Raw genomic sequence first — 12,813 nt, 5'->3', positions numbered from 1 at the left:
ATTTCCCGGCTAACAGTTTCCGATTAATAGGAGAATGTGTATAGGCGTTGTTGTTCATGATATGATCATCCATCTGGCTATTTGTATGGACGGTCATTGAAATGCAGAGGCATGCTCATGTGCATCATACATATCTTACTCGTGCCCATATATGACATGCCCATCATACCATGGCGTCATGCGTTCTGGCTATCATTTATCGTCTCCCACTTCCCTCTCATTTAAATTTCAAAATTTGAAAACCCCAAGTGGCGTACTCCCTCCCATTTCCTTCTCATTTCAATTTCGAATTTTGGAATCACCGCGCAACGTACTTCTTAAATACATGGGAAACCTATTTTGTTTCTTCATTATCCACTACCCGAGCAAATTCAAATTCGAAATTTGAACTGGTGAACCCGCCCCGCCCAAATTCAAGCCCAAATTCAAAATTTGAACATCGATAATTGCTATATCTCGCATTTCAAGTCGTCTGGCATCATGGTTCAGGGTGGGCACGAGACATACATCCGGAATTCCTTCCTGGGGCAGTGCATTACCGCCGGCAGAAGCCCCGACGAGAGGAAATTCAGTGGCGTGGGCATAAGCCTCATGGGTAACGATAATGCTGTAACGGATGTTGTCATATTTTCGGCTGCTGTGGGGATTGCAGTGACAGGTCAAGCCAATATCCTCACAGGAGTTCACTGTTATAACAAGGCCACGGGCTTCGGAGGAGTTGGAATCAAACTAAAGCTCGGTGGATTGACTCAGACGAGGAGCATCGGTTGTTATTTGGATTATACCGCCATTGTTGCAGAGATTCTTCAAACTTTTCTCCATTGGCGTCTGTGGCACAAGTCTTTTCTCATCATTGTTGATGCCTATTACTCACTTTGTCTTCCTTGAAAATTCCCAAACTTTCTCTGCAATTATTTCAGATCTTGATACCTTCCCTGGTGATTAGGGTATATGGTGTCATTTCCAATCCTAATTGACTCATCAGAGGCAACAAAGGAGCAGTGATGGAGTCAGAATCAGTGACCGTGGCAGATTCTTCAATTTTTGGAGCAGAGGGAGTGATTATCAAGCCAGGATCTGAAACATTTGTACCTGGTTTTCCCTTTTTCTCAGACTTGCAGTCAAATCAGATGCTTGTTTCTCATTCAAATGAAATGGACCTTTACAACAACTCGGTAATCCCAATCAGTCCAGCACAATTTAGCAGAGAAATATATGATATGGGGCGTACCCAATATGGAAATATGTTGTTTTCTGCCAATCTGAATACTCTTGGATCTATATCTGAAGTGCCCACTAAGAGATCAGTGCCTGTGTCGGTGAACGAGGGGTACCCAACAGAGGATTCATTGAATTCTCCTGGGCGCAATGGGGAGGCCATGTCACACATTTGGGGCCACTCAGCCTCTGACAAAACAGAGGAGCAGCAAGTTAGAGAGGAGAGGAAGCAGAGAAGGATGTTGTCTAACAGAGAGTCTGCAAGGAGGTCTAGGCTCCGGAAACAACATCTTGTGGACCAGCTGAGGGCTGAGGTGGATCATTTGAGAGCAGAGAATGGGGAGATATTGAAGAAACTCAACATTACTTCAGCGCATTATGCTCATATAAGAGAAGAGAATTCCCTGTTGAGATCAGAGGCCATGGAGCTGAGTCACAAGCTCCAAAGATTGCAATACACATTAAACGCTCAACCTCATGGTGTCTTTGAAAGTATGGGTGTTGAAACTCGAAATTGCAGTGCTGCGCATATGATCTCAGCGTATGGCACCATTGCTCACTCCTTGGTTTCTCCCCATCTCTGGTTTTGAGGTCCAGAAGCAATTTACATTGTTAAATACTTAGAAATATTACCAGAACCATGCCCTATATTGTTTTCTCATTCATGCAGGAACTTGATATCGATTTGAATGGTGTAAAGAGTTGTAATTTTTGATAAAATTTGAATTTTGGAAAAAATTGTTAATTTTTGCTATGAAATTATGTAGTGAGATTTTTCAATCCTGTATAATAATAAATCAAAGGAAAAACTAAATTTAGATATTCATTAACTCAAAAACCCTTTAAGGATAACGTTGAAGTGTCATTGGAAGCACCTCTTATAAAATAATATTAAAAAACAAAACGTTTGGCTACTCTATTGACTAATTTTTATTTTAGTTAAGTGGGGAAAAATACAAAATCTATTTCCTAAACCTTTAAATTATTACTTCTTAATTAATTTATCTATATAATTATATTTACAACTAAAAATTTAAAATAATAATGAACTTTAATACAATCCAAACTCATGTATATTCGATTCCGTATATTATAATAATAACAATTATCTAAAGCATTTTGTGTATCTGTCATTTATTTACATATGCACTTTTCACCAATTTTAACAAAATTGAAATCAAATACTTTAGTTAACATTAAGGTAAATTTGATAATTGTGAAAACGTAATTATTATTAAAATGTAAGTTTACAACAATTTCAATTTAGATTTAAATAATGTTTTGTTTCAAATTTAATAGATAATTTATTCAAAAAATATTAAATATTAATTTTAAAATGTTTTAATAAAATTAGTTTATTTATATTATATTTTTAATAAATAAATTTAGGTAAAAGTTTTACAAAATATATTTTTGTTAGTGCTTATTCATGTTAATATCAACAATTTTTTTTAATAAATTATTTTCAATGTGTTAAATAGAGTTATATTAATGTAGATTGTTCTATGGTATGTTGTAAAGGTTTCAAAAAATTTGGCCAATGCTATATATGAAAGATACCATCATAGCCATGTATTACCCTCCTATGTGCACTAAGGTAGGTTAAGTTATTTTATAAAATAATATTTATTGTACCTTCAATATAATAAGTGGGGCACCATGGTAGGGTTTAAAAAAATATATCGCATTGAACTTTTCATTTTAAATTGTATATAATGCACCACACACATACAAGCACCGATGCTTTATATTCTAGTATGAGCACTTCTTTGTCTTGTGTTATTGAATTGTTATATTTCATTATTCCTTCTATTCCATAATATATTTGATTTATTTTTAGAATTTTGGCAAACATATAAATCTATAGTTTTCATCTACATAGATACCATATATTGATAATTGTTTTAACTAGCTAACCATTTAAAATTAGCCTACATTTCTATTTTCTTTCTTTTTCTTTTAAAAAGTTCTTAATAGTGTCACCTTGGAATTCAAACCATGCTAACTCTAAGCATGTACACAGGTCACATCAATTAACAAAACTCACTATCATTTGAAGTGCATCAAATAGTCATATATGAAATGTGCATAAATTTACTATGCTCTTTGGTACATTAACAAATGTATGGGAGCACTTATTGCAATACTCCCATATGATAATGTGTATCATACATCTTTGATAACTACACTAAGTGAATGAGAAGTGCATATTGATGGACATGGGATAATTAGGGTATAACACAGTAGGTGTTGCTACTTTACTAGAGAAACACACCACCATCCCATTTTTTTCTTTTTGTAAGTCATGTAATGCATTGTCATGTAATAGTAGCACCTCTTTTAGTGTTACTATGGATGGCTAAGTGTGTCATTAATGGTGCTTCTCATTCACATAGATACATTGAAGAACTAACAAACAACATTAAAATGAAAGTTAGCATATATATATATATATATATATATATAAAACAAACAAATCAAAATACAAAGAAACTTTTCTTGGGAAAGTCCGGGGTGGTTGATAGAGAATGATCCCTAGTTTATTAGAGTCAAGTTAATGACAAAGAAAATAAGAAGACTCATTACTCAACTTTTAAGATTAAGTTATTATGCCAAAGATATAAATAATGGACAGGGAAGAATACCTTTCACCAATTAGTTGGTCCCTTGGTTGGATTTGTAATTGTATAGATAAAGTCTTGCATATACGGAAATTGGGCATATACGGAAATTGGGCATATCTTCCGTATATCCCTAACTTTCTTGTATATCCATATCTTCCGTATATGCACGTCGTTTATGTATCTTCATCGTATATGCACAAATTCAATATACATAAATTGTGCATATACGGAAGATATGCGCATATACAGAAATTGCGCATATATGGAAGATATGCGCATGTCTTCTGTATATCCCTAAATTTCCTGTATGTACATATCTTCTGTATATGCACGTCGTTCATGTATCTGCATCGCAGATACGCAAATTCCATATACAGAAATTGCGCATATACGGAAACTGTGCATATACGGAAGATATGCGCATATCTTCCGTACATGAACAATTTCCGTATATGCGCAATTTCTGTATCTTCCACACATGCACAGTTTCCGTATATGCGCAATTTCTGTATATAGAATCTGCACATATACGATGTAGATACATGAACGACGTGCATATACGAAAGATATGCACATACAGAAAAGTTAGGGATATACGGAAGATATGCGCATATCTTCCGTATATGCCCAATTTCTGTATATGCGCAATTTCTATATATGGAATTTAAGTATATACGATGTAGATACATGAACGATGTGCATATATAGAAGATATGCACATACAGGAAATTTAGAGATATACAGAAGACATGCGCATATCTTCCGTATATGAGCAATTTCCGTATATACGCATATCTTCCGTATATGCACAGTTTCCGTATATTGAATTTGCGCATATACGATGCACATACATAAACGACGTGCATATACGGAAGATATGCATATACAAGAAAGTTAGGGATATACGGAAGATATGCGCATATCTTCCGTATATGCCCAATTTCCATATATGCACATATCTTCCGTATATGACCAATTTCCGTATATGCGCATATCTTCCGTATATGCCCAATTTCCGTATATGCGCATATCGTCCGTATATGCACAGTTTCCGTATATGCGCAATTTCTGTATATGGAATTTGCGCATCTGCGATGTAGATACATGAACAACGTGCATATATGGAAGATATACACATACACGAAAGTTAGGGATATACGGAAGACATGCACATATTTTCCGTATATGCCCAATTTCCGTATATGCGCACATCCTCTGTATATGCACAGTTTCCGTATATGCGCAATTTCTGTATATGAAATTTGTACATATCTTTGTTTATGTATCTGCATCATATACGCGCAAATTCCATATACAGAAATTGCGCATATATGGAAGATATGCGCATATACGGAAGATATGCGCATATACGGAAATTGGGCATATGCGGAAGATATGCGCATATCTTCTGTATATCTCTAACTTTCGTGTATGTGCATATCTTTCGTATATGCACGTCGTTCATGTATCTGCATCGTATATGCACATATTCCATATACAGAAATTGTGCATATACGGAAATTGGGCATATACAGAAGATATGCACATATCTTCCGTATATGCGCAATTTCCATATATGCACAGTTTCCGTATATGCACATACAGGAAAGTTAGGGATATATGGAAAATATGCGCATATTTTCCGTATATGCCCAATTTCCGTATATGCGCAATTTCTGTATATAAAATTTGCGTGTATACAATGCAGATACATAAACGAAGATATGTACAAATTTCATATACAGAAATTGCGCATATACGAAAACTGTGCATATACAGAAGATGTGCGCATATACGGAAATTGGGCATATACGGAAGATATGCGCATGTCTTCCGTATATCCCTAACTTTCCTGTATGTGCATATCTTCTATATATGCACGTCGTTCATGTATCTCCATCGCAGATGCGCAAATTCCATATATAGAAATTGCGCATATACGGAAACTGTGCATATACGGAAGATATGCGCATATCGTCCGTATATGCACAGTTTCCAGATATGCACAATTTTTGTATATGGAATTTGCGCATCTGCGATGTAGATACATGAACGAGGTGCATATACGGAAGATATGCACATACACGAAAGTTAGGGATATACGGAATACATGCGCATATCTTCCGTATAAGCCCAATTTCCGTATATGCGCACATCCTCTGTATATGCACAGTTTCCGTATATGCGCAATTTCGGTATATGGAATTTGTACATATCTTCGTTTATGTATCTGTATCGTATACGCGCAAATTCCAAATACAGAAATTGTGCATATACGGAAGATATGCGCATATATGGAAGATATGCGCATATCTTCCATAACTTTCCTGTATGTGCATATCTTCCGTATATGCACGTCATTCATGTATCTGCATCGTATATGCACAGATTTCATATACAGAAATTGTGCATATACGGAAATTGGGCATATACGGAAGATATGCACATATCTTCTGTATATGCCCAATTTCCGTATATGCGTATATCTTCCGTATATGCACAGTTTTCGTATATGCACATACAGGAAAGTTAGGGATATACGGAAGATATGCGCATATACGGAAATTGGGCATATACGGAAGATATGTGCATATCTTCCGTATATGCCCAATTTTCGTATATGCGCATATCTTCCGTATATGCACAATTTCCATATATGCGCAAATTCTGTATATGGAATTTGCATGTATACGATGGAAATACATAAACGAAGATATGTACAAATTCCATATACAGAAATTGCGCATATACAGAAACTGTGTATATACAGAAGATGTGGGCATATATGGAAATTGGGCATATACGGAAGATATGCGCATGTCTTCCGTATATCCCTAATTTATGTATATGTGCAATTTCTATATATGGAATTTGTACATATCTTCGTTTATGTATCTGCATCGTATACGCGCAAATTCCATATACAGAAATTGCGCATATATTCCATATATGCGCATATACGGAAATTGGGCATATACGGAAGATATGCGGATATCTTCCGTATATCCCTGACTTTCCTGTATGTGCATATCTTCTGTATATGCACGTCATTCATGTACCTGCATCATATATGCGCAGATTCCATACACAGAAATTGCGCATATACGAAAATTGGGCATATACGGAAGATATGCGCATATCTTCCGTATATGCACAATTTCCGTATATGCGCATATCTTCCGTATATGCACAGTTTCCGTATATGCACATACAGGAAAGTTCGAGATATACGGAAGATATGCACATATCTTCCATATATGCCAGTTTCCGTATATGTGCATATCTTCCGTATGTGCGCAATTTCTGTATATGGAATTTGCGTGTATACGATGCAGATACATAAACGAAGATATGTATAAATTCAATATACAGAAATTACGCATATACGGAAACTATGCATATACAAAAGATGTGCGCATATACGGAAATTGGGCATATACGGAAGATATGCGCATGTCTTCCGTATATCCCTAACTTTCCTGTATGTGCATATCTTTCGTATATGCACGTCGTTCATGTATCAGCATCGCAGATGCGCAAATTCCATATACAGAAATTGCACATATACGGAAACTGTGCATATAGGAAAGATATGCGCATATCGTCCGTATATGCACAGTTTCCGTATATGCGTAATTTCTGTATATGGAATTTGCGCATCTGCGATACAGATACATGAACGACGTGCATATACGGAAGATATGCACATACACGAAAGTTAGGGATATACTTAAGACATGCGCATATCTTCCGTATATGCCCAATTTCCGTATATGCATACATCCTCTGTATATGCACAGTTTCCGTATATGCGCAATTTCTGTATATGGAATTTGTACATATCTTCGTTTATGTATCTGCATCGTATACGCGCAAATTCCATATATAGAAATTGCGCATATACGGAAGATATGCACATATACGGAAGATATGTGCATATATGGAAATTGAGTATATATACGGAAGATATGCGCATATCTTCCGTATATCCCTAACTTTCTTGTATGTGCATATCTTCCGTATATGCACGTCGTTCATGTATCTGCATCGTATATGCGCAGATTCCATATACAGAAATTGTGCATATACAGAAATTGGGCGCATATCTTCCGTATATGTCAAATTTCTGTATATGCGTATATCTTCCGTATATGCACAGTTTCCGTATATGCACATACAGGAAAGTTAGGAATATACGGAAGATATGCGCATATACGGAAATTGGGCATATACGGAAGATATGCGCATATCTTCCGTATATGCCCAATTTCCGTATATGCGCATATCTTCCGTATATGCACAATTTCCGTATATGCGCAATTTCTGCATATGGAATTTGCACGTATAGGATGCAGATACATAAACGAAGATATGTACAAATTCCATATAAAGAAATTGCACATATACGGAAATTGTGCATATACAGAAGATGTGCGCATATACGGAAATTGGGCATATACGGAAGATATGCGCATGTCTTTCGTATATCCCTAGCTTTCCTCTATGTGCATATCTTCCATATATGCACGTCGTTCATGTATCTGCATTGCAGATGTGCAAATTTCATATACAGAAATTGTGCATATACGAAAACTGTGCATATACGGAAGATATGCACAGTTTCCGTATATGCGCATATCTTCTGTATACGCACAGTTTCCGTATATGCACATACAGGAAAGTTAGGGATATACGGAAGATATGCGCATATCTTCCGTATATGCCCAATTTCCGTATATGCGCACATCTTCTGTATATGCACAGTTTCCGTATATGCGCAATTTCTGTATATGGAATTTGCGCATCTACGATGCAGATACATGAACGATGTGCATATATTGAAGATATGCACATACAGGAAAGTTAGGGATATACGGAAGACATGCGCATATCTTCCGTATATGCCCAATTTTTGTATATGCGCACATCTTTTGTATATGCACAGTTTCCGTATATGCACAATTTTTGTATATGGAATTTGCGTATATACGATGCAGATACATAAACGACGTGCATATACGGAAGATATGCACATACAGGAAAGTTAGGGATATACGGAAGATATGCGCATATCTTCCGTATATGCCTAATTTCCGTATATGCGTATATATTCCGTATATGCACAATTTCCGTATATGCGCAATTTCTGTATATGAAATTTGCGTGTATATGATGCAGATACATTAACAAAGATATATTGCAATATGTTGCGTATATGCACAGTTTCCGTATATCCGCAATTTCTGTATATGTAATTTGCGCATTTACGGCGCAGATACATAAACGACTTGCATATACGGGAGATATGCACATACAGGAAAGTTAGGGATATACGGAAGACATGCGCATATCTTTCGTATATGCCCAATTTCCGTATATGCGCATATCTTCTGTATATGCACAATTTTTGTATATGCGCAATTCTTGTATATGGAATTTGCGCGTATACGATGCAAATACATGAACGACGTGCATATACGGAAGATATGCACATACAGGAAAGTTAGGGATATACGAAAGACATGCGCATATCTTCCGTATATGCGCAATTTCCGTATATGCGCATATCTTTCGTATATGCACAATTTCTGTATATGCACAATTTCTGTATATGGAATTATTTTAAAAATTAGCATTTTGAAAACCAATATCACTACTTTGAAAATCCAAATTTACACTTCAAAATAGCTAATATTAACATTTAAAATAAAAACTCATAATGTTTTACTTTAGATTTTAATTATTATTTCAAATTTAATAAAATTAAAGTTTTAAAATTAATAAATATTTTTGAAATCGAAATTCACAACTTCATAATTAAATTTTTGAAATTAATATATATTTTTAAATCAAAATTCACAACTTCTTAATTACCATGGACACTTTTGCAATTGAAAAACTTATTTTTGAAAGTGAAATTCACTATTTTTTAATTTAAATTAACAACTTTGAAATCAAAATTTATATTTTTGAAACAAAACATGACACTTAACGCTTTAGAAATCAAAATTCACAGTTTGGAGGTTTGAAATTAATGGAATTCACAATTTTGGATTCCAAATACATACTTCTATCCATCGATATTTCCACTCTTAAAAATCAACATTTCACTTTAGAATATTAACCATTTCAAAATTTAAATTTACAACTTTTAACTTTATACTTCCTTACTATTTCAATTGTAATTTTATTTTGGTAATCTTAATATTTCCTCTTCTCCAATCACACCCTTAACCCCATAAAACAAAAAAAAATCAATAAAGGTTAAAGAGGTTAAATAACAAGTACTTGTTTATTAAATGGGTTGATTCTCACATGTAAAATCTATGGAATATGAACATAAACTATAAACTATAATTCATATGTAAAGAAATAAATGAATATTCTAGGGTTGAGGATGTGAAAATATATTTAAGCTTTCATATTTTTTTCGATATATATTTTGTTTAAACTTAAGAGTTGTTATTGTATGGTAGCTTATGATAAAAATATCTACGGTTACATATTTGTTAAGAGACTTGGTAAGAATATTTTTAAAGTGATATTGGATTGTAATGTGTGGTTATTGTTTTTTTATCTAGTATCAAGTTTGAAAGGCATATGTATTTTTAGACAGATTAATCTTGAGGTGCGAGGTATAAGTCTTAAGATTACATTTTAAACATCAAATAAGATATAAATATAAAAGTAACTTAACTTATAAACTTGATAATTTGTAAATAATAAAAGCAAAATCCGTTACAACTATTCATCAAAAGTAATGTAACATTGATAGAATATAACATCGCATCCACATAAGGATTTAAAATTCAATGAAGATGTTGTCATAAACACAAGTATAAATTTATGTATTTTTATTCAAAATAGGTCCAACTATACATGTTTCTTTTTTACAAAATAGAACTTCATTTCCAACATAAATAATGGAATCTCATGCCCATAAATGACATAATGGAAAAACAACATCATGATCGATCTAAAGTATGGGTCTATAAGTCACCCTCGTCCCTCTTGGCACTCCCAGGTGGATTTCCAAATTGATATCTCTGCAAAAAATTACATAATCAATTAGTTGTAAAAATTGAAAGGCATATAATCAATTTCATTAATTCATGATGATATTTTGATCAAATACTCATTCTCACCGTGAGGATTTGAGGCAATGGAGAAGACAACCCTTCCTGGGTAGATGGCGGAGCACTTGGTGACGGATATAGGCATGGTTCAGGGGTGTTGGATAAAGGCATGGTGGATGTGAAATAGGGAAAAGGTAGTGGGTGCGGGCGATGATACACCCCCACCGGTTGTACGATAGTGGGAATCACTGTAGGCCGGGGGATTAACCTAGGGGGGGAAATTGGAATGTTAAGGGTGGATGATTGAAAAAATGAGAATGGTGGATGATTGAAGGGTAGGGGTGAGCATTGGGAATGTATTACAGAGGTGGTTATAGGCATGGAAGAATTTATGGAGGAAAAAGGTGGTGGGTGTGGGTGATGATACATCCTAATTGGTTCAACAATAGGGGGGAGCACCCTTGGGGAGGATATTGGGGTGTTAATGGCTGAAGCAGTGTTCCCAATGCTAGATCTTTTTTCAATAGCATGTTCATCAAATAAATGAATTCGACAATTTGGAATGTTATGAGATGTGGGTCCCTCAACTGTAACAATAAAAATAGTTCATATAGTCATGCAAATGTGTTGAACATGCTAATATATCGCATTTAACGTAAAACAATGCATAGCATGAAATTTTCATACCAATATTGGGTATAATAGAATCTTGCATTATCTCAGGTGCGTGGTCCACATTTCTTTGTTTTTGAGAAGATGACTCCAATTGTTCATACATTCTTTTTTTCCTTGCATGAACTCGTCCAACCCTTTCAAATTGTAGTTTATCTGTCCCTGATTTTGACTTGCGACCATATCGCCTCTTTCTATTTACTGGACTCAAGAAACTATGTTTTCTCTTGGTAGTGATCTTGGATGGAGTTATAGTATTGAAAAACATTTTGTTGTATTCTTGACATGCTTTGTCTACGAAGTTGTTCAATGCATATGCCTGTTCCAAATTTGTAGGTATTATGGATCTCAATTTCTCAAGAGTTGATGAGTTAACAAGTTTCATCTCATCATGTTCAGAGAATGCACTATCTTGTCGTACATTGGTCGATTCAACATTGTATGAGAAATTCTCTAAATTATCAATGCTTGTTTCATTATGATAATTCAGATTGGGAGGAGAATCAAAGCATGGCGAAAGCTCTGTTTGGATTTCTGGGCCCAATATAGGTGTTTCATTCAAATCAAATAAAATTATAGGCCTTTCTGTCATGGGATCAGTGACACCAGGTGCTACATTTTCACCCAAAATAGTGTTACTCACTAACATCTCAACTTTCAATACATGTTTATAGATATTTCCATTTAGGGCCCAATTGCAATTGCAGAAGTGTAGATTAGAACCCTTATATATGACATTGTACCAAATGTCACGAGTATCCTTATTTTGGCTACGAACCCAATAGTCATTACTCTTTTCATCAGGCACACAATCTTCATTTGGGATTTTCTTAGCTCTACACTTGGATGAATTCAATTGTTCCTGTATTTTTCTGGGTCGTACAAAACCAGCTTCTTTTAAACAATGCATATGATTGTAAAATAATACAACCTTTGTCAACAAAACATAGATTAACCAATCAACCCTTCTATGGCATGCATTGTTCTTCTCACATAGGTACCTTTCCTTGATATACCGATGGTAAGATTCAATGGCATTGTTCATATCTTGATTTGAATGTGGAAAATTTCTGTATGCTTTTGCCCACATATCTGTAGAAAAAAATTTATTAGTTATATATTAATAAGTATACATATGACATGAAAAATAGAGTCATTAAAACCACCAATAAGAAGCTTACATATTTTGTTGTTAGCTAACCAAGTATTTCTAAAATATTCCA

General features: G+C 34.7%; 1 pseudogene; it reads left to right on the top strand.

The window, feature by feature from the left end:
* The first annotated feature begins 480 nt into the window (after positions 1-480).
* LOC149249153 (polygalacturonase QRT3 pseudogene) lies at positions 481-888 on the top strand (annotated as a pseudogene).
* Positions 889-12,813: the final 11,925 nt, after the last annotated feature.

This window comes from Pinus tabuliformis, chromosome 7 (assembly GCF_031772625.1).
Source record: "Pinus tabuliformis cultivar Carrire ecotype Pingquan chromosome 7, CPIR1, whole genome shotgun sequence".
NCBI classification, from domain to species: Eukaryota; Viridiplantae; Streptophyta; class Pinopsida; order Pinales; family Pinaceae; genus Pinus; species Pinus tabuliformis.
Note: the sequence above shows the minus strand (reverse complement) of the source record. Positions and strands in the feature narration are given on the sequence as shown.